This window comes from Aquarana catesbeiana, linkage group LG04 (genome assembly GCF_042186555.1).
Source record: "Aquarana catesbeiana isolate 2022-GZ linkage group LG04, ASM4218655v1, whole genome shotgun sequence".
Taxonomy (NCBI): Eukaryota; Metazoa; Chordata; class Amphibia; order Anura; family Ranidae; genus Aquarana; species Aquarana catesbeiana.
The window spans coordinates 37,051,757-37,071,926 of record NC_133327.1 but is presented as its reverse complement, the minus strand read 5'-3'; the positions used below and the strand labels follow the sequence as shown (position 1 = coordinate 37,071,926).

General features: G+C 52.8%; 25 non-coding genes across 25 annotated transcripts; all 25 read left to right on the top strand.

The window, feature by feature from the left end:
• The first annotated feature begins 502 nt into the window (after window positions 1-502).
• On the top strand, window positions 503-573 carry TRNAG-GCC (transfer RNA glycine (anticodon GCC)). Its single transcript has one exon. It is a non-coding gene; the product is annotated as a tRNA-Gly (tRNA).
• Window positions 574-1,917: 1,344 nt separating this feature from the next.
• On the top strand, window positions 1,918-1,988 carry TRNAG-GCC (transfer RNA glycine (anticodon GCC)). The gene has a single exon. It is a non-coding gene; the product is annotated as a tRNA-Gly (tRNA).
• A 694-nt stretch (window positions 1,989-2,682) lies between these two features.
• Window positions 2,683-2,755, top strand: TRNAA-AGC (transfer RNA alanine (anticodon AGC)). Its single transcript has one exon. It is a non-coding gene; the product is annotated as a tRNA-Ala (tRNA).
• An 863-nt stretch (window positions 2,756-3,618) lies between these two features.
• TRNAG-GCC (transfer RNA glycine (anticodon GCC)) lies at window positions 3,619-3,689 on the top strand. The gene has a single exon. It is a non-coding gene; the product is annotated as a tRNA-Gly (tRNA).
• Window positions 3,690-4,096: 407 nt separating this feature from the next.
• TRNAA-AGC (transfer RNA alanine (anticodon AGC)) lies at window positions 4,097-4,169 on the top strand. Its single transcript has one exon. It is a non-coding gene; the product is annotated as a tRNA-Ala (tRNA).
• Window positions 4,170-5,032: 863 nt separating this feature from the next.
• On the top strand, window positions 5,033-5,103 carry TRNAG-GCC (transfer RNA glycine (anticodon GCC)). Its single transcript has one exon. It is a non-coding gene; the product is annotated as a tRNA-Gly (tRNA).
• Window positions 5,104-5,511: 408 nt separating this feature from the next.
• On the top strand, window positions 5,512-5,584 carry TRNAA-AGC (transfer RNA alanine (anticodon AGC)). Its single transcript has one exon. It is a non-coding gene; the product is annotated as a tRNA-Ala (tRNA).
• An 863-nt stretch (window positions 5,585-6,447) lies between these two features.
• On the top strand, window positions 6,448-6,518 carry TRNAG-GCC (transfer RNA glycine (anticodon GCC)). The gene has a single exon. It is a non-coding gene; the product is annotated as a tRNA-Gly (tRNA).
• Window positions 6,519-6,926: 408 nt separating this feature from the next.
• TRNAA-AGC (transfer RNA alanine (anticodon AGC)) lies at window positions 6,927-6,999 on the top strand. Its single transcript has one exon. It is a non-coding gene; the product is annotated as a tRNA-Ala (tRNA).
• An 863-nt stretch (window positions 7,000-7,862) lies between these two features.
• On the top strand, window positions 7,863-7,933 carry TRNAG-GCC (transfer RNA glycine (anticodon GCC)). Its single transcript has one exon. It is a non-coding gene; the product is annotated as a tRNA-Gly (tRNA).
• Window positions 7,934-8,340: 407 nt separating this feature from the next.
• TRNAA-AGC (transfer RNA alanine (anticodon AGC)) lies at window positions 8,341-8,413 on the top strand. The gene has a single exon. It is a non-coding gene; the product is annotated as a tRNA-Ala (tRNA).
• Window positions 8,414-9,755: 1,342 nt separating this feature from the next.
• Window positions 9,756-9,828, top strand: TRNAA-AGC (transfer RNA alanine (anticodon AGC)). The gene has a single exon. It is a non-coding gene; the product is annotated as a tRNA-Ala (tRNA).
• An 863-nt stretch (window positions 9,829-10,691) lies between these two features.
• TRNAG-GCC (transfer RNA glycine (anticodon GCC)) lies at window positions 10,692-10,762 on the top strand. Its single transcript has one exon. It is a non-coding gene; the product is annotated as a tRNA-Gly (tRNA).
• A 408-nt stretch (window positions 10,763-11,170) lies between these two features.
• On the top strand, window positions 11,171-11,243 carry TRNAA-AGC (transfer RNA alanine (anticodon AGC)). Its single transcript has one exon. It is a non-coding gene; the product is annotated as a tRNA-Ala (tRNA).
• Window positions 11,244-12,106: 863 nt separating this feature from the next.
• On the top strand, window positions 12,107-12,177 carry TRNAG-GCC (transfer RNA glycine (anticodon GCC)). The gene has a single exon. It is a non-coding gene; the product is annotated as a tRNA-Gly (tRNA).
• A 407-nt stretch (window positions 12,178-12,584) lies between these two features.
• On the top strand, window positions 12,585-12,657 carry TRNAA-AGC (transfer RNA alanine (anticodon AGC)). Its single transcript has one exon. It is a non-coding gene; the product is annotated as a tRNA-Ala (tRNA).
• Window positions 12,658-13,520: 863 nt separating this feature from the next.
• Window positions 13,521-13,591, top strand: TRNAG-GCC (transfer RNA glycine (anticodon GCC)). The gene has a single exon. It is a non-coding gene; the product is annotated as a tRNA-Gly (tRNA).
• A 407-nt stretch (window positions 13,592-13,998) lies between these two features.
• Window positions 13,999-14,071, top strand: TRNAA-AGC (transfer RNA alanine (anticodon AGC)). Its single transcript has one exon. It is a non-coding gene; the product is annotated as a tRNA-Ala (tRNA).
• An 863-nt stretch (window positions 14,072-14,934) lies between these two features.
• Window positions 14,935-15,005, top strand: TRNAG-GCC (transfer RNA glycine (anticodon GCC)). Its single transcript has one exon. It is a non-coding gene; the product is annotated as a tRNA-Gly (tRNA).
• A 408-nt stretch (window positions 15,006-15,413) lies between these two features.
• Window positions 15,414-15,486, top strand: TRNAA-AGC (transfer RNA alanine (anticodon AGC)). The gene has a single exon. It is a non-coding gene; the product is annotated as a tRNA-Ala (tRNA).
• An 863-nt stretch (window positions 15,487-16,349) lies between these two features.
• TRNAG-GCC (transfer RNA glycine (anticodon GCC)) lies at window positions 16,350-16,420 on the top strand. Its single transcript has one exon. It is a non-coding gene; the product is annotated as a tRNA-Gly (tRNA).
• A 407-nt stretch (window positions 16,421-16,827) lies between these two features.
• Window positions 16,828-16,900, top strand: TRNAA-AGC (transfer RNA alanine (anticodon AGC)). The gene has a single exon. It is a non-coding gene; the product is annotated as a tRNA-Ala (tRNA).
• Window positions 16,901-17,764: 864 nt separating this feature from the next.
• On the top strand, window positions 17,765-17,835 carry TRNAG-GCC (transfer RNA glycine (anticodon GCC)). Its single transcript has one exon. It is a non-coding gene; the product is annotated as a tRNA-Gly (tRNA).
• Window positions 17,836-18,244: 409 nt separating this feature from the next.
• On the top strand, window positions 18,245-18,317 carry TRNAA-AGC (transfer RNA alanine (anticodon AGC)). Its single transcript has one exon. It is a non-coding gene; the product is annotated as a tRNA-Ala (tRNA).
• Window positions 18,318-19,180: 863 nt separating this feature from the next.
• Window positions 19,181-19,251, top strand: TRNAG-GCC (transfer RNA glycine (anticodon GCC)). The gene has a single exon. It is a non-coding gene; the product is annotated as a tRNA-Gly (tRNA).
• The last annotated feature ends 919 nt before the right edge of the window (window positions 19,252-20,170 follow it).

The following is a 20,170-nucleotide window of genomic DNA, read 5'->3' as shown; positions in this document are numbered from 1 at the left end:
CGACTGGCATAGGAAAAGGCAACGTAGCAGAGGATGGTTTCGATCCATCGACCTCTGGGTTATGGGCCCAGCACGCTTCCGCTGCGCCACTCTGCTCTTGCTGCCGAGCTGGTGCATCGACAACAAAATGTGGATCTAGTTTGCTACCGATCCCATGGGGAGTGGGTCCATCTGGCAAAGTCACAATGTAGATGACGAGGCGTTTCCATCGATGTTGACAAGCAAAAGGTGCCAGTGCCATCCTTATGCTGAGGGTTTTGGCTCAGCACGCTTCCGCTGCGCCACTCTGCTCTTGTTGCTGAGGAGGAGCATCAACAACAAAATGTGGATCTAGTTTGCTACCGATCCCATGGGGAGTGGGTCCATCTGGCAAAGTCACAATGTAGATGACAAGGCGTTTCCATCGATGTTGACAAGCTAATGCCAAGTCAAGTCTGGGCAAAAGCTGGACTCTCCTAGACCAGCTGAGCGAGGAGGGTGATGGCGCCGGCCCCGGCGTGGCGCATTGGTGGTTCAGTGGTAGAATTCTCGCCTGCCACGCGGGAGGCCCGGGTTCGATTCCCGGCCAATGCAATTATGGTGTCTTTGTCTTTAAAGCCCCCCCTTCCCCCCCCCGGGTAGCTCTCTCCCGCCAATTTCAAGTCCGGTGGAATGCATCAAGGCACAAGGTGTTTATTGTCTAGAACGTACTAGGTGGTGGGAAGGTTCTTTTGGAAACCACCTTCTCCTAATGACATCATTGAAACCCATGAGGTCATACTTCCGAAAGGGATCAGTTGTCAATGGACTCACGAAGGGAGAAAAAAAATGGGGGGACTCTGAGGAAGGGAGAGTGCAAACCTTCGAAGCTCGGAAAACGGGTGGCTGTCCTGGTGTCTAGCGGCCAGAGCAGGTTGTGGATTTTGCAAAACTGCATATATTACGCATAGCACATAAGAGGACAGGGATCAGCCATAGCGCCAACGGGGAGCCCAAGCAAAGGGGGATTAGCTCAAGTGGTAGAGCGCTCGCTTAGCATGCGAGAGGTAGTGGGATCGATGCCCGCATTCTCCAAACGCTGCCTTCCTGGGAGGCACCTGGCTTTTGCGTTTGTTGTTGAAGCTTGGAACCGAGCGCCACGAGCAACATGGGAAGCCAGAGTCCTCCTCATAACATGTGCCAAGGCGGCGTTGACGCGTTTTTTTTTTTTGAGGCAGCTGTGGCTTCAGCCAAAGTCAGGCAGGCAGTATTGGACAAAAGCAATCCATTAAAGAAAGCACGGCCAGGCTTCCTTTGCCAAGAGACAATATTGCATTAGCACAAAAGGTGCCCGTGCCATCCTTATGCTGAGGGTTTTGGACTCGTTTAACCACCAGAATCAGGTTCAACTTCTCTTTGTGTGTGAAAGAGCGCCCTTTGGCCCCACTAGCAAATATCGACTGGCATAGGAAAAGGCAACGTAGCAGAGGATGGTTTCGATCCATCGACCTCTGGGTTATGGGCCCAGCACGCTTCCGCTGCGCCACTCTGCTCTTGCTGCCGAGCTGGTGCATCGACAACAAAATGTGGATCTAGTTTGCTACCGATCCCATGGGGAGTGGGTCCATCTGGCAAAGTCACAATGTAGATGACGAGGCGTTTCCATCGATGTTGACAAGCAAAAGGTGCCAGTGCCATCCTTATGCTGAGGGTTTTGGCTCAGCACGCTTCCGCTGCGCCACTCTGCTCTTGTTGCTGAGGAGGAGCATCAACAACAAAATGTGGATCTAGTTTGCTACCGATCCCATGGGGAGTGGGTCCATCTGGCAAAGTCACAATGTAGATGACAAGGCGTTTCCATCGATGTTGACAAGCTAATGCCAAGTCAAGTCTGGGCAAAAGCTGGACTCTCCTAGACCAGCTGAGCGAGGAGGGTGATGGCGCCGGCCCCAGCGTGGCGCATTGGTGGTTCAGTGGTAGAATTCTCGCCTGCCACGCGGGAGGCCCGGGTTCGATTCCCGGCCAATGCAATTATGGTGTCTTTGTCTTTAAAGCCCCCCCCTTCCCCCCCCCCGGGTAGCTCTCTCCCGCCAATTTCAAGTCCGGTGGAATGCATCAAGGCACAAGGTGTTTATTGTCTAGAACGTACTAGGTGGTGGGAAGGTTCTTTTGGAAACCACCTTCTCCTAATGACATCATTGAAACCCATGAGGTCATACTTCCGAAAGGGATCAGTTGTCAATGGACTCACGAAGGGAGAAAAAAAATGGGGGGACTCTGAGGAAGGGAGAGTGCAAACCTTCGAAGCTCGGAAAACGGGTAGCTGTCCTGGTGTCTAGCGGCCAGAGCAGGTTGTGGATTTTGCAAAACTGCATATATTACGCATAGCACATAAGAGGACAGGGATCAGCCATAGCGCCAACGGGGAGCCCAAGCAAAGGGGGATTAGCTCAAGTGGTAGAGCGCTCGCTTAGCATGCGAGAGGTAGCGGGATCGATGCCCGCATTCGAAAGGGATCAGTTGTCAATGGACTCACGAAGGGAGAAAAAAAATGGGGGGACTCTGAGGAAGGGAGAGTGCAAACCTTCGAAGCTCGGAAAACGGGTGGCTGTCCTGGTGTCTAGCGGCCAGAGCAGGTTGTGGATTTTGCAAAACTGCATATATTACGCATAGCACATAAGAGGACAGGGATCAGCCATAGCGCCAACGGGGAGCCCAAGCAAAGGGGGATTAGCTCAAGTGGTAGAGCGCTCGCTTAGCATGCGAGAGGTAGCGGGATCGATGCCCGCATTCTCCAAACGCTGCCTTCCTGGGAGGCACCTGGCTTTTGCGTTTGTTGTTGAAGCTTGGAACCGAGCGCCGCGAGCAACATGGGAAGCCAGAGTCCTCCTCATAACATGTGCCAAGGCGGCGTTGACGCGTTTTTTTTTTTGAGGCAGCTGTGGCTTCAGCCAAAGTCAGGCAGGCAGTATTGGACAAAAGCAATCCATTAAAGAAAGCACGGCCAGGCTTCCTTTGCCAAGAGACAATATTGCATTAGCACAAAAGGTGCCCGTGCCATCCTTATGCTGAGGGTTTTGGACTCGTTTAACCACCAGAATCAGGTTCAACTTCTCTTTGTGTGTGAAAGAGCGCCCTTTGGCCCCACTAGCAAATATCGACTGGCATAGGAAAAGGCAACGTAGCAGAGGATGGTTTCGATCCATCGACCTCTGGGTTATGGGCCCAGCACGCTTCCGCTGCGCCACTCTGCTCTTGCTGCCGAGCTGGTGCATCGACAACAAAATGTGGATCTAGTTTGCTACCGATCCCATGGGGAGTGGGTCCATCTGGCAAAGTCACAATGTAGATGACGAGGCGTTTCCATCGATGTTGACAAGCAAAAGGTGCCAGTGCCATCCTTATGCTGAGGGTTTTGGCTCAGCACGCTTCCGCTGCGCCACTCTGCTCTTGTTGCTGAGGAGGAGCATCAACAACAAAATGTGGATCTAGTTTGCTACCGATCCCATGGGGAGTGGGTCCATCTGGCAAAGTCACAATGTAGATGACAAGGCGTTTCCATCGATGTTGACAAGCTAATGCCAAGTCAAGTCTGGGCAAAAGCTGGACTCTCCTAGACCAGCTGAGCGAGGAGGGTGATGGCGCCGGCCCCGGCGTGGCGCATTGGTGGTTCAGTGGTAGAATTCTCGCCTGCCACGCGGGAGGCCCGGGTTCGATTCCCGGCCAATGCAATTATGGTGTCTTTGTCTTTAAAGCCCCCCCTTCCCCCCCCCGGGTAGCTCTCTCCCGCCAATTTCAAGTCCGGTGGAATGCATCAAGGCACAAGGTGTTTATTGTCTAGAACGTACTAGGTGGTGGGAAGGTTCTTTTGGAAACCACCTTCTCCTAATGACATCATTGAAACCCATGAGGTCATACTTCCGAAAGGGATCAGTTGTCAATGGACTCACGAAGGGAGAAAAAAAATGGGGGGACTCTGAGGAAGGGAGAGTGCAAACCTTCGAAGCTCGGAAAACGGGTGGCTGTCCTGGTGTCTAGCGGCCAGAGCAGGTTGTGGATTTTGCAAAACTGCATATATTACGCATAGCACATAAGAGGACAGGGATCAGCCATAGCGCCAACGGGGAGCCCAAGCAAAGGGGGATTAGCTCAAGTGGTAGAGCGCTCGCTTAGCATGCGAGAGGTAGCGGGATCGATGCCCGCATTCTCCAAACGCTGCCTTCCTGGGAGGCACCTGGCTTTTGCGTTTGTTGTTGAAGCTTGGAACCGAGCGCCGCGAGCAACATGGGAAGCCAGAGTCCTCCTCATAACATGTGCCAAGGCGGCGTTGACGCGTTTTTTTTTTTGAGGCAGCTGTGGCTTCAGCCAAAGTCAGGCAGGCAGTATTGGACAAAAGCAATCCATTAAAGAAAGCACGGCCAGGCTTCCTTTGCCAAGAGACAATATTGCATTAGCACAAAAGGTGCCCGTGCCATCCTTATGCTGAGGGTTTTGGACTCGTTTAACCACCAGAATCAGGTTCAACTTCTCTTTGTGTGTGAAAGAGCGCCCTTTGGCCCCACTAGCAAATATCGACTGGCATAGGAAAAGGCAACGTAGCAGAGGATGGTTTCGATCCATCGACCTCTGGGTTATGGGCCCAGCACGCTTCCGCTGCGCCACTCTGCTCTTGCTGCCGAGCTGGTGCATCGACAACAAAATGTGGATCTAGTTTGCTACCGATCCCATGGGGAGTGGGTCCATCTGGCAAAGTCACAATGTAGATGACGAGGCGTTTCCATCGATGTTGACAAGCAAAAGGTGCCAGTGCCATCCTTATGCTGAGGGTTTTGGCTCAGCACGCTTCCGCTGCGCCACTCTGCTCTTGTTGCTGAGGAGGAGCATCAACAACAAAATGTGGATCTAGTTTGCTACCGATCCCATGGGGAGTGGGTCCATCTGGCAAAGTCACAATGTAGATGACAAGGCGTTTCCATCGATGTTGACAAGCTAATGCCAAGTCAAGTCTGGGCAAAAGCTGGACTCTCCTAGACCAGCTGAGCGAGGAGGGTGATGGCGCCGGCCCCGGCGTGGCGCATTGGTGGTTCAGTGGTAGAATTCTCGCCTGCCACGCGGGAGGCCCGGGTTCGATTCCCGGCCAATGCAATTATGGTGTCTTTGTCTTTAAAGCCCCCCCCTTCCCCCCCCCGGGTAGCTCTCTCCCGCCAATTTCAAGTCCGGTGGAATGCATCAAGGCACAAGGTGTTTATTGTCTAGAACGTACTAGGTGGTGGGAAGGTTCTTTTGGAAACCACCTTCTCCTAATGACATCATTGAAACCCATGAGGTCATACTTCCGAAAGGGATCAGTTGTCAATGGACTCACGAAGGGAGAAAAAAAATGGGGGGACTCTGAGGAAGGGAGAGTGCAAACCTTCGAAGCTCGGAAAACGGGTGGCTGTCCTGGTGTCTAGCGGCCAGAGCAGGTTGTGGATTTTGCAAAACTGCATATATTACGCATAGCACATAAGAGGACAGGGATCAGCCATAGCGCCAACGGGGAGCCCAAGCAAAGGGGGATTAGCTCAAGTGGTAGAGCGCTCGCTTAGCATGCGAGAGGTAGCGGGATCGATGCCCGCATTCTCCAAACGCTGCCTTCCTGGGAGGCACCTGGCTTTTGCGTTTGTTGTTGAAGCTTGGAACCGAGCGCCGCGAGCAACATGGGAAGCCAGAGTCCTCCTCATAACATGTGCCAAGGCGGCGTTGACGCGTTTTTTTTTTTGAGGCAGCTGTGGCTTCAGCCAAAGTCAGGCAGGCAGTATTGGACAAAAGCAATCCATTAAAGAAAGCACGGCCAGGCTTCCTTTGCCAAGAGACAATATTGCATTAGCACAAAAGGTGCCCGTGCCATCCTTATGCTGAGGGTTTTGGACTCGTTTAACCACCAGAATCAGGTTCAACTTCTCTTTGTGTGTGAAAGAGCGCCCTTTGGCCCCACTAGCAAATATCGACTGGCATAGGAAAAGGCAACGTAGCAGAGGATGGTTTCGATCCATCGACCTCTGGGTTATGGGCCCAGCACGCTTCCGCTGCGCCACTCTGCTCTTGCTGCCGAGCTGGTGCATCGACAACAAAATGTGGATCTAGTTTGCTACCGATCCCATGGGGAGTGGGTCCATCTGGCAAAGTCACAATGTAGATGACGAGGCGTTTCCATCGATGTTGACAAGCAAAAGGTGCCAGTGCCATCCTTATGCTGAGGGTTTTGGCTCAGCACGCTTCCGCTGCGCCACTCTGCTCTTGTTGCTGAGGAGGAGCATCAACAACAAAATGTGGATCTAGTTTGCTACCGATCCCATGGGGAGTGGGTCCATCTGGCAAAGTCACAATGTAGATGACAAGGCGTTTCCATCGATGTTGACAAGCTAATGCCAAGTCAAGTCTGGGCAAAAGCTGGACTCTCCTAGACCAGCTGAGCGAGGAGGGTGATGGCGCCGGCCCCGGCGTGGCGCATTGGTGGTTCAGTGGTAGAATTCTCGCCTGCCACGCGGGAGGCCCGGGTTCGATTCCCGGCCAATGCAATTATGGTGTCTTTGTCTTTAAAGCCCCCCCCTTCCCCCCCCCGGGTAGCTCTCTCCCGCCAATTTCAAGTCCGGTGGAATGCATCAAGGCACAAGGTGTTTATTGTCTAGAACGTACTAGGTGGTGGGAAGGTTCTTTTGGAAACCACCTTCTCCTAATGACATCATTGAAACCCATGAGGTCATACTTCCGAAAGGGATCAGTTGTCAATGGACTCACGAAGGGAGAAAAAAAATGGGGGGACTCTGAGGAAGGGAGAGTGCAAACCTTCGAAGCTCGGAAAACGGGTGGCTGTCCTGGTGTCTAGCGGCCAGAGCAGGTTGTGGATTTTGCAAAACTGCATATATTACGCATAGCACATAAGAGGACAGGGATCAGCCATAGCGCCAACGGGGAGCCCAAGCAAAGGGGGATTAGCTCAAGTGGTAGAGCGCTCGCTTAGCATGCGAGAGGTAGCGGGATCGATGCCCGCATTCTCCAAACGCTGCCTTCCTGGGAGGCACCTGGCTTTTGCGTTTGTTGTTGAAGCTTGGAACCGAGCGCCGCGAGCAACATGGGAAGCCAGAGTCCTCCTCATAACATGTGCCAAGGCGGCGTTGACGCGTTTTTTTTTTTGAGGCAGCTGTGGCTTCAGCCAAAGTCAGGCAGGCAGTATTGGACAAAAGCAATCCATTAAAGAAAGCACGGCCAGGCTTCCTTTGCCAAGAGACAATATTGCATTAGCACAAAAGGTGCCCGTGCCATCCTTATGCTGAGGGTTTTGGACTCGTTTAACCACCAGAATCAGGTTCAACTTCTCTTTGTGTGTGAAAGAGCGCCCTTTGGCCCCACTAGCAAATATCGACTGGCATAGGAAAAGGCAACGTAGCAGAGGATGGTTTCGATCCATCGACCTCTGGGTTATGGGCCCAGCACGCTTCCGCTGCGCCACTCTGCTCTTGCTGCCGAGCTGGTGCATCGACAACAAAATGTGGATCTAGTTTGCTACCGATCCCATGGGGAGTGGGTCCATCTGGCAAAGTCACAATGTAGATGACGAGGCGTTTCCATCGATGTTGACAAGCAAAAGGTGCCAGTGCCATCCTTATGCTGAGGGTTTTGGCTCAGCACGCTTCCGCTGCGCCACTCTGCTCTTGTTGCTGAGGAGGAGCATCAACAACAAAATGTGGATCTAGTTTGCTACCGATCCCATGGGGAGTGGGTCCATCTGGCAAAGTCACAATGTAGATGACAAGGCGTTTCCATCGATGTTGACAAGCTAATGCCAAGTCAAGTCTGGGCAAAAGCTGGACTCTCCTAGACCAGCTGAGCGAGGAGGGTGATGGCGCCGGCCCCGGCGTGGCGCATTGGTGGTTCAGTGGTAGAATTCTCGCCTGCCACGCGGGAGGCCCGGGTTCGATTCCCGGCCAATGCAATTATGGTGTCTTTGTCTTTAAAGCCCCCCCTTCCCCCCCCCGGGTAGCTCTCTCCCGCCAATTTCAAGTCCGGTGGAATGCATCAAGGCACAAGGTGTTTATTGTCTAGAACGTACTAGGTGGTGGGAAGGTTCTTTTGGAAACCACCTTCTCCTAATGACATCATTGAAACCCATGAGGTCATACTTCCGAAAGGGATCAGTTGTCAATGGACTCACGAAGGGAGAAAAAAAATGGGGGGACTCTGAGGAAGGGAGAGTGCAAACCTTCGAAGCTCGGAAAACGGGTGGCTGTCCTGGTGTCTAGCGGCCAGAGCAGGTTGTGGATTTTGCAAAACTGCATATATTACGCATAGCACATAAGAGGACAGGGATCAGCCATAGCGCCAACGGGGAGCCCAAGCAAAGGGGGATTAGCTCAAGTGGTAGAGCGCTCGCTTAGCATGCGAGAGGTAGCGGGATCGATGCCCGCATTCTCCAAACGCTGCCTTCCTGGGAGGCACCTGGCTTTTGCGTTTGTTGTTGAAGCTTGGAACCGAGCGCCGCGAGCAACATGGGAAGCCAGAGTCCTCCTCATAACATGTGCCAAGGCGGCGTTGACGCGTTTTTTTTTTTGAGGCAGCTGTGGCTTCAGCCAAAGTCAGGCAGGCAGTATTGGACAAAAGCAATCCATTAAAGAAAGCACGGCCAGGCTTCCTTTGCCAAGAGACAATATTGCATTAGCACAAAAGGTGCCCGTGCCATCCTTATGCTGAGGGTTTTGGACTCGTTTAACCACCAGAATCAGGTTCAACTTCTCTTTGTGTGTGAAAGAGCGCCCTTTGGCCCCACTAGCAAATATCGACTGGCATAGGAAAAGGCAACGTAGCAGAGGATGGTTTCGATCCATCGACCTCTGGGTTATGGGCCCAGCACGCTTCCGCTGCGCCACTCTGCTCTTGCTGCCGAGCTGGTGCATCGACAACAAAATGTGGATCTAGTTTGCTACCGATCCCATGGGGAGTGGGTCCATCTGGCAAAGTCACAATGTAGATGACGAGGCGTTTCCATCGATGTTGACAAGCAAAAGGTGCCAGTGCCATCCTTATGCTGAGGGTTTTGGCTCAGCACGCTTCCGCTGCGCCACTCTGCTCTTGTTGCTGAGGAGGAGCATCAACAACAAAATGTGGATCTAGTTTGCTACCGATCCCATGGGGAGTGGGTCCATCTGGCAAAGTCACAATGTAGATGACAAGGCGTTTCCATCGATGTTGACAAGCTAATGCCAAGTCAAGTCTGGGCAAAAGCTGGACTCTCCTAGACCAGCTGAGCGAGGAGGGTGATGGCGCCGGCCCCGGCGTGGCGCATTGGTGGTTCAGTGGTAGAATTCTCGCCTGCCACGCGGGAGGCCCGGGTTCGATTCCAGGCCAATGCAATTATGGTGTCTTTGTCTTTAAAGCCCCCCCTTCCCCCCCCCCGGGTAGCTCTCTCCCGCCAATTTCAAGTCCGGTGGAATGCATCAAGGCACAAGGTGTTTATTGTCTAGAACGTACTAGGTGGTGGGAAGGTTCTTTTGGAAACCACCTTCTCCTAATGACATCATTGAAACCCATGAGGTCATACTTCCGAAAGGGATCAGTTGTCAATGGACTCACGAAGGGAGAAAAAAAATGGGGGGACTCTGAGGAAGGGAGAGTGCAAACCTTCGAAGCTCGGAAAACGGGTGGCTGTCCTGGTGTCTAGCGGCCAGAGCAGGTTGTGGATTTTGCAAAACTGCATATATTACGCATAGCACATAAGAGGACAGGGATCAGCCATAGCGCCAACGGGGAGCCCAAGCAAAGGGGGATTAGCTCAAGTGGTAGAGCGCTCGCTTAGCATGCGAGAGGTAGCGGGATCGATGCCCGCATTCTCCAAACGCTGCCTTCCTGGGAGGCACCTGGCTTTTGCGTTTGTTGTTGAAGCTTGGAACCGAGCGCCGCGAGCAACATGGGAAGCCAGAGTCCTCCTCATAACATGTGCCAAGGCGGCGTTGACGCGTTTTTTTTTTTGAGGCAGCTGTGGCTTCAGCCAAAGTCAGGCAGGCAGTATTGGACAAAAGCAATCCATTAAAGAAAGCACGGCCAGGCTTCCTTTGCCAAGAGACAATATTGCATTAGCACAAAAGGTGCCCGTGCCATCCTTATGCTGAGGGTTTTGGACTCGTTTAACCACCAGAATCAGGTTCAACTTCTCTTTGTGTGTGAAAGAGCGCCCTTTGGCCCCACTAGCAAATATCGACTGGCATAGGAAAAGGCAACGTAGCAGAGGATGGTTTCGATCCATCGACCTCTGGGTTATGGGCCCAGCACGCTTCCGCTGCGCCACTCTGCTCTTGCTGCCGAGCTGGTGCATCGACAACAAAATGTGGATCTAGTTTGCTACCGATCCCATGGGGAGTGGGTCCATCTGGCAAAGTCACAATGTAGATGACGAGGCGTTTCCATCGATGTTGACAAGCAAAAGGTGCCAGTGCCATCCTTATGCTGAGGGTTTTGGCTCAGCACGCTTCCGCTGCGCCACTCTGCTCTTGTTGCTGAGGAGGAGCATCAACAACAAAATGTGGATCTAGTTTGCTACCGATCCCATGGGGAGTGGGTCCATCTGGCAAAGTCACAATGTAGATGACAAGGCGTTTCCATCGATGTTGACAAGCTAATGCCAAGTCAAGTCTGGGCAAAAGCTGGACTCTCCTAGACCAGCTGAGCGAGGAGGGTGATGGCGCCGGCCCCGGCGTGGCGCATTGGTGGTTCAGTGGTAGAATTCTCGCCTGCCACGCGGGAGGCCCGGGTTCGATTCCCGGCCAATGCAATTATGGTGTCTTTGTCTTTAAAGCCCCCCCTTCCCCCCCCCCGGGTAGCTCTCTCCCGCCAATTTCAAGTCCGGTGGAATGCATCAAGGCACAAGGTGTTTATTGTCTAGAACGTACTAGGTGGTGGGAAGGTTCTTTTGGAAACCACCTTCTCCTAATGACATCATTGAAACCCATGAGGTCATACTTCCGAAAGGGATCAGTTGTCAATGGACTCACGAAGGGAGAAAAAAAATGGGGGGACTCTGAGGAAGGGAGAGTGCAAACCTTCGAAGCTCGGAAAACGGGTGGCTGTCCTGGTGTCTAGCGGCCAGAGCAGGTTGTGGATTTTGCAAAACTGCATATATTACGCATAGCACATAAGAGGACAGGGATCAGCCATAGCGCCAACGGGGAGCCCAAGCAAAGGGGGATTAGCTCAAGTGGTAGAGCGCTCGCTTAGCATGCGAGAGGTAGCGGGATCGATGCCCGCATTCTCCAAACGCTGCCTTCCTGGGAGGCACCTGGCTTTTGCGTTTGTTGTTGAAGCTTGGAACCGAGCGCCGCGAGCAACATGGGAAGCCAGAGTCCTCCTCATAACATGTGCCAAGGCGGCGTTGACGCGTTTTTTTTTTTGAGGCAGCTGTGGCTTCAGCCAAAGTCAGGCAGGCAGTATTGGACAAAAGCAATCCATTAAAGAAAGCACGGCCAGGCTTCCTTTGCCAAGAGACAATATTGCATTAGCACAAAAGGTGCCCGTGCCATCCTTATGCTGAGGGTTTTGGACTCGTTTAACCACCAGAATCAGGTTCAACTTCTCTTTGTGTGTGAAAGAGCGCCCTTTGGCCCCACTAGCAAATATCGACTGGCATAGGAAAAGGCAACGTAGCAGAGGATGGTTTCGATCCATCGACCTCTGGGTTATGGGCCCAGCACGCTTCCGCTGCGCCACTCTGCTCTTGCTGCCGAGCTGGTGCATCGACAACAAAATGTGGATCTAGTTTGCTACCGATCCCATGGGGAGTGGGTCCATCTGGCAAAGTCACAATGTAGATGACGAGGCGTTTCCATCGATGTTGACAAGCAAAAGGTGCCAGTGCCATCCTTATGCTGAGGGTTTTGGCTCAGCACGCTTCCGCTGCGCCACTCTGCTCTTGTTGCTGAGGAGGAGCATCAACAACAAAATGTGGATCTAGTTTGCTACCGATCCCATGGGGAGTGGGTCCATCTGGCAAAGTCACAATGTAGATGACAAGGCGTTTCCATCGATGTTGACAAGCTAATGCCAAGTCAAGTCTGGGCAAAAGCTGGACTCTCCTAGACCAGCTGAGCGAGGAGGGTGATGGCGCCGGCCCCAGCGTGGCGCATTGGTGGTTCAGTGGTAGAATTCTCGCCTGCCACGCGGGAGGCCCGGGTTCGATTCCCGGCCAATGCAATTATGGTGTCTTTGTCTTTAAAGCCCCCCCTTCCCCCCCCCGGGTAGCTCTCTCCCGCCAATTTCAAGTCCGGTGGAATGCATCAAGGCACAAGGTGTTTATTGTCTAGAACGTACTAGGTGGTGGGAAGGTTCTTTTGGAAACCACCTTCTCCTAATGACATCATTGAAACCCATGAGGTCATACTTCCGAAAGGGATCAGTTGTCAATGGACTCACGAAGGGAGAAAAAAAATGGGGGGACTCTGAGGAAGGGAGAGTGCAAACCTTCGAAGCTCGGAAAACGGGTGGCTGTCCTGGTGTCTAGCGGCCAGAGCAGGTTGTGGATTTTGCAAAACTGCATATATTACGCATAGCACATAAGAGGACAGGGATCAGCCATAGCGCCAACGGGGGGCCCAAGCAAAGGGGGATTAGCTCAAGTGGTAGAGCGCTCGCTTAGCATGCGAGAGGTAGCGGGATCGATGCCCGCATTCTCCAAACGCTGCCTTCCTGGGAGGCACCTGGCTTTTGCGTTTGTTGTTGAAGCTTGGAACCGAGCACCGCGAGCAACATGGGAAGCCAGAGTCCTCCTCATAACATGTGCCAAGGCGGCGTTGACGCGTTTTTTTTTTTGAGGCAGCTGTGGCTTCAGCCAAAGTCAGGCAGGCAGTATTGGACAAAAGCAATCCATTAAAGAAAGCACGGCCAGGCTTCCTTTGCCAAGAGACAATATTGCATTAGCACAAAAGGTGCCCGTGCCATCCTTATGCTGAGGGTTTTGGACTCGTTTAACCACCAGAATCAGGTTCAACTTCTCTTTGTGTGTGAAAGAGCGCCCTTTGGCCCCACTAGCAAATATCGACTGGCATAGGAAAAGGCAACGTAGCAGAGGATGGTTTCGATCCATCGACCTCTGGGTTATGGGCCCAGCACGCTTCCGCTGCGCCACTCTGCTCTTGCTGCCGAGCTGGTGCATCGACAACAAAATGTGGATCTAGTTTGCTACCGATCCCATGGGGAGTGGGTCCATCTGGCAAAGTCACAATGTAGATGACGAGGCGTTTCCATCGATGTTGACAAGCAAAAGGTGCCAGTGCCATCCTTATGCTGAGGGTTTTGGCTCAGCACGCTTCCGCTGCGCCACTCTGCTCTTGTTGCTGAGGAGGAGCATCAACAACAAAATGTGGATCTAGTTTGCTACCGATCCCATGGGGAGTGGGTCCATCTGGCAAAGTCACAATGTAGATGACAAGGCGTTTCCATCGATGTTGACAAGCTAATGCCAAGTCAAGTCTGGGCAAAAGCTGGACTCTCCTAGACCAGCTGAGCGAGGAGGGTGATGGCGCCGGCCCCGGCGTGGCGCATTGGTGGTTCAGTGGTAGAATTCTCGCCTGCCACGCGGGAGGCCCGGGTTCGATTCCCGGCCAATGCAATTATGGTGTCTTTGTCTTTAAAGCCCCCCCCTTCCCCCCCCGGGTAGCTCTCTCCCGCCAATTTCAAGTCCGGTGGAATGCATCAAGGCACAAGGTGTTTATTGTCTAGAACGTACTAGGTGGTGGGAAGGTTCTTTTGGAAACCACCTTCTCCTAATGACATCATTGAAACCCATGAGGTCATACTTCCGAAAGGGATCAGTTGTCAATGGACTCACGAAGGGAGAAAAAAAATGGGGGGACTCTGAGGAAGGGAGAGTGCAAACCTTCGAAGCTCGGAAAACGGGTGGCTGTCCTGGTGTCTAGCGGCCAGAGCAGGTTGTGGATTTTGCAAAACTGCATATATTACGCATAGCACATAAGAGGACAGGGATCAGCCATAGCGCCAACGGGGAGCCCAAGCAAAGGGGGATTAGCTCAAGTGGTAGAGCGCTCGCTTAGCATGCGAGAGGTAGCGGGATCGATGCCCGCATTCTCCAAACGCTGCCTTCCTGGGAGGCACCTGGCTTTTGCGTTTGTTGTTGAAGCTTGGAACCGAGCGCCGCGAGCAACATGGGAAGCCAGAGTCCTCCTCATAACATGTGCCAAGGCGGCGTTGACGCGTTTTTTTTTTTGAGGCAGCTGTGGCTTCAGCCAAAGTCAGGCAGGCAGTATTGGACAAAAGCAATCCATTAAAGAAAGCACGGCCAGGCTTCCTTTGCCAAGAGACAATATTGCATTAGCACAAAAGGTGCCCGTGCCATCCTTATGCTGAGGGTTTTGGACTCGTTTAACCACCAGAATCAGGTTCAACTTCTCTTTGTGTGTGAAAGAGCGCCCTTTGGCCCCACTAGCAAATATCGACTGGCATAGGAAAAGGCAACGTAGCAGAGGATGGTTTCGATCCATCGACCTCTGGGTTATGGGCCCAGCACGCTTCCGCTGCGCCACTCTGCTCTTGCTGCCGAGCTGGTGCATCGACAACAAAATGTGGATCTAGTTTGCTACCGATCCCATGGGGAGTGGGTCCATCTGGCAAAGTCACAATGTAGATGACGAGGCGTTTCCATCGATGTTGACAAGCAAAAGGTGCCAGTGCCATCCTTATGCTGAGGGTTTTGGCTCAGCACGCTTCCGCTGCGCCACTCTGCTCTTGTTGCTGAGGAGGAGCATCAACAACAAAATGTGGATCTAGTTTGCTACCGATCCCATGGGGAGTGGGTCCATCTGGCAAAGTCACAATGTAGATGACAAGGCGTTTCCATCGATGTTGACAAGCTAATGCCAAGTCAAGTCTGGGCAAAAGCTGGACTCTCCTAGACCAGCTGAGCGAGGAGGGTGATGGCGCCGGCCCCGGCGTGGCGCATTGGTGGTTCAGTGGTAGAATTCTCGCCTGCCACGCGGGAGGCCCGGGTTCGATTCCCGGCCAATGCAATTATGGTGTCTTTGTCTTTAAAGCCCCCCCCTTCCCCCCCCCGGGTAGCTCTCTCCCGCCAATTTCAAGTCCGGTGGAATGCATCAAGGCACAAGGTGTTTATTGTCTAGAACGTACTAGGTGGTGGGAAGGTTCTTTTGGAAACCACCTTCTCCTAATGACATCATTGAAACCCATGAGGTCATACTTCCGAAAGGGATCAGTTGTCAATGGACTCACGAAGGGAGAAAAAAAATGGGGGGACTCTGAGGAAGGGAGAGTGCAAACCTTCGAAGCTCGGAAAACGGGTGGCTGTCCTGGTGTCTAGCGGCCAGAGCAGGTTGTGGATTTTGCAAAACTGCATATATTACGCATAGCACATAAGAGGACAGGGATCAGCCATAGCGCCAACGGGGAGCCCAAGCAAAGGGGGATTAGCTCAAGTGGTAGAGCGCTCGCTTAGCATGCGAGAGGTAGCGGGATCGATGCCCGCATTCTCCAAACGCTGCCTTCCTGGGAGGCACCTGGCTTTTGCGTTTGTTGTTGAAGCTTGGAACCGAGCGCCGCGAGCAACATGGGAAGCCAGAGTCCTCCTCATAACATGTGCCAAGGCGGCGTTGACGCGTTTTTTTTTTTGAGGCAGCTGTGGCTTCAGCCAAAGTCAGGCAGGCAGTATTGGACAAAAGCAATCCATTAAAGAAAGCACGGCCAGGCTTCCTTTGCCAAGAGACAATATTGCATTAGCACAAAAGGTGCCCGTGCCATCCTTATGCTGAGGGTTTTGGACTCGTTTAACCACCAGAATCAGGTTCAACTTCTCTTTGTGTGTGAAAGAGCGCCCTTTGGCCCCACTAGCAAATATCGACTGGCATAGGAAAAGGCAACGTAGCAGAGGATGGTTTCGATCCATCGACCTCTGGGTTATGGGCCCAGCACGCTTCCGCTGCGCCACTCTGCTCTTGCTGCCGAGCTGGTGCATCGACAACAAAATGTGGATCTAGTTTGCTACCGATCCCATGGGGAGTGGGTCCATCTGGCAAAGTCACAATGTAGATGACGAGGCGTTTCCATCGATGTTGACAAGCAAAAGGTGCCAGTGCCATCCTTATGCTGAGGGTTTTGGCTCAGCACGCTTCCGCTGCGCCACTCTGCTCTTGTTGCTGAGGAGGAGCATCAACAACAAAATGTGGATCTAGTTTGCTACCGATCCCATGGGGAGTGGGTCCATCTGGCAAAGTCACAATGTAGATGACAAGGCGTTTCCATCGATGTTGACAAGCTAATGCCAAGTCAAGTCTGGGCAAAAGCTGGACTCTCCTAGACCAGCTGAGCGAGGAGGGTGATGGCGCCGGCCCCGGCGTGGCGCATTGGTGGTTCAGTGGTAGAATTCTCGCCTGCCACGCGGGAGGCCCGGGTTCGATTCCCGGCCAATGCAATTATGGTGTCTTTGTCTTTAAAGCCCCCCCTTCCCCCCCCCGGGTAGCTCTCTCCCGCCAATTTCAAGTCCGGTGGAATGCATCAAGGCACAAGGTGTTTATTGTCTAGAACGTACTAGGTGGTGGGAAGGTTCTTTTGGAAACCACCTTCTCCTAATGACATCATTGAAACCCATGAGGTCATACTTCCGAAAGGGATCAGTTGTCAATGGACTCACGAAGGGAGAAAAAAAATGGGGGGACTCTGAGGAAGGGAGAGTGCAAACCTTCGAAGCTCGGAAAACGGGTGGCTGTCCTGGTGTCTAGCGGCCAGAGCAGGTTGTGGATTTTGCAAAACTGCATATATTACGCATAGCACATAAGAGGACAGGGATCAGCCATAGCGCCAACGGGGAGCCCAAGCAAAGGGGGATTAGCTCAAGTGGTAGAGCGCTCGCTTAGCATGCGAGAGGTAGCGGGATCGATGCCCGCATTCTCCAAACGCTGCCTTCCTGGGAGGCACCTGGCTTTTGCGTTTGTTGTTGAAGCTTGGAACCGAGCGCCGCGAGCAACATGGGAAGCCAGAGTCCTCCTCATAACATGTGCCAAGGCGGCGTTGACGCGTTTTTTTTTTTTGAGGCAGCTGTGGCTTCAGCCAAAGTCAGGCAGGCAGTATTGGACAAAAGCAATCCATTAAAGAAAGCACGGCCAGGCTTCCTTTGCCAAGAGACAATATTGCATTAGCACAAAAGGTGCCCGTGCCATCCTTATGCTGAGGGTTTTGGACTCGTTTAACCACCAGAATCAGGTTCAACTTCTCTTTGTGTGTGAAAGAGCGCCCTTTGGCCCCACTAGCAAATATCGACTGGCATAGGAAAAGGCAACGTAGCAGAGGATGGTTTCGATCCATCGACCTCTGGGTTATGGGCCCAGCACGCTTCCGCTGCGCCACTCTGCTCTTGCTGCCGAGCTGGTGCATCGACAACAAAATGTGGATCTAGTTTGCTACCGATCCCATGGGGAGTGGGTCCATCTGGCAAAGTCACAATGTAGATGACGAGGCGTTTCCATCGATGTTGACAAGCAAAAGGTGCCAGTGCCATCCTTATGCTGAGGGTTTTGGCTCAGCACGCTTCCGCTGCGCCACTCTGCTCTTGTTGCTGAGGAGGAGCATCAACAACAAAATGTGGATCTAGTTTGCTACCGATCCCATGGGGAGTGGGTCCATCTGGCAAAGTCACAATGTAGATGACAAGGCGTTTCCATCGATGTTGACAAGCTAATGCCAAGTCAAGTCTGGGCAAAAGCTGGACTCTCCTAGACCAGCTGAGCGAGGAGGGTGATGGCGCCGGCCCCGGCGTGGCGCATTGGTGGTTCAGTGGTAGAATTCTCGCCTGCCACGCGGGAGGCCCGGGTTCGATTCCCGGCCAATGCAATTATGGTGTCTTTGTCTTTAAAGCCCCCCCTTCCCCCCCCCCCGGGTAGCTCTCTCCCGCCAATTTCAAGTCCGGTGGAATGCATCAAGGCACAAGGTGTTTATTGTCTAGAACGTACTAGGTGGTGGGAAGGTTCTTTTGGAAACCACCTTCTCCTAATGACATCATTGAAACCCATGAGGTCATACTTCCGAAAGGGATCAGTTGTCAATGGACTCACGAAGGGAGAAAAAAAATGGGGGGACTCTGAGGAAGGGAGAGTGCAAACCTTCGAAGCTCGGAAAACGGGTGGCTGTCCTGGTGTCTAGCGGCCAGAGCAGGTTGTGGATTTTGCAAAACTGCATATATTACGCATAGCACATAAGAGGACAGGGATCAGCCATAGCGCCAACGGGGAGCCCAAGCAAAGGGGGATTAGCTCAAGTGGTAGAGCGCTCGCTTAGCATGCGAGAGGTAGCGGGATCGATGCCCGCATTCTCCAAACGCTGCCTTCCTGGGAGGCACCTGGCTTTTGCGTTTGTTGTTGAAGCTTGGAACCGAGCGCCGCGAGCAACATGGGAAGCCAGAGTCCTCCTCATAACATGTGCCAAGGCGGCGTTGACGCGTTTTTTTTTTTGAGGCAGCTGTGGCTTCAGCCAAAGTCAGGCAGGCAGTATTGGACAAAAGCAATCCATTAAAGAAAGCACGGCCAGGCTTCCTTTGCCAAGAGACAATATTGCATTAGCACAAAAGGTGCCCGTGCCATCCTTATGCTGAGGGTTTTGGACTCGTTTAACCACCAGAATCAGGTTCAACTTCTCTTTGTGTGTGAAAGAGCGCCCTTTGGCCCCACTAGCAAATATCGACTGGCATAGGAAAAGGCAACGTAGCAGAGGATGGTTTCGATCCATCGACCTCTGGGTTATGGGCCCAGCACGCTTCCGCTGCGCCACTCTGCTCTTGCTGCCGAGCTGGTGCATCGACAACAAAATGTGGATCTAGTTTGCTACCGATCCCATGGGGAGTGGGTCCATCTGGCAAAGTCACAATGTAGATGACGAGGCGTTTCCATCGATGTTGACAAGCAAAAGGTGCCAGTGCCATCCTTATGCTGAGGGTTTTGGCTCAGCACGCTTCCGCTGCGCCACTCTGCTCTTGTTGCTGAGGAGGAGCATCAACAACAAAATGTGGATCTAGTTTGCTACCGATCCCATGGGGAGTGGGTCCATCTGGCAAAGTCACAATGTAGATGACAAGGCGTTTCCATCGATGTTGACAAGCTAATGCCAAGTCAAGTCTGGGCAAAAGCTGGACTCTCCTAGACCAGCTGAGCGAGGAGGGTGATGGCGCCGGCCCCGGCGTGGCGCATTGGTGGTTCAGTGGTAGAATTCTCGCCTGCCACGCGGGAGGCCCGGGTTCGATTCCCGGCCAATGCAATTATGGTGTCTTTGTCTTTAAAGCCCCCCCTTCCCCCCCCCCGGGTAGCTCTCTCCCGCCAATTTCAAGTCCGGTGGAATGCATCAAGGCACAAGGTGTTTATTGTCTAGAACGTACTAGGTGGTGGGAAGGTTCTTTTGGAAACCACCTTCTCCTAATGACATCATTGAAACCCATGAGGTCATACTTCCGAAAGGGATCAGTTGTCAATGGACTCACGAAGGGAGAAAAAAAATGGGGGGACTCTGAGGAAGGGAGAGTGCAAACCTTCGAAGCTCGGAAAACGGGTGGCTGTCCTGGTGTCTAGCGACCAGAGCAGGTTGTGGATTTTGCAAAACTGCATATATTACGCATAGCACATAAGAGGACAGGGATCAGCCATAGCGCCAACGGGGAGCCCAAGCAAAGGGGGATTAGCTCAAGTGGTAGAGCGCTCGCTTAGCATGCGAGAGGTAGTGGGATCGATGCCCGCATTCTCCAAACGCTGCCTTCCTGGGAGGCACCTGGCTTTTGCGTTTGTTGTTGAAGCTTGGAACCGAGCGCCGCGAGCAACATGGGAAGCCAGAGTCCTCCTCATAACATGTGCCAAGGCGGCGTTGACGCGTTTTTTTTTTTGAGGCAGCTGTGGCTTCAGCCAAAGTCAGGCAGGCAGTATTGGACAAAAGCAATCCATTAAAGAAAGCACGGCCAGGCTTCCTTTGCCAAGAGACAATATTGCATTAGCACAAAAGGTGCCCGTGCCATCCTTATGCTGAGGGTTTTGGACTCGTTTAACCACCAGAATCAGGTTCAACTTCTCTTTGTGTGTGAAAGAGCGCCCTTTGGCCCCACTAGCAAATATCGACTGGCATAGGAAAAGGCAACGTAGCAGAGGATGGTTTCGATCCATCGACCTCTGGGTTATGGGCCCAGCACGCT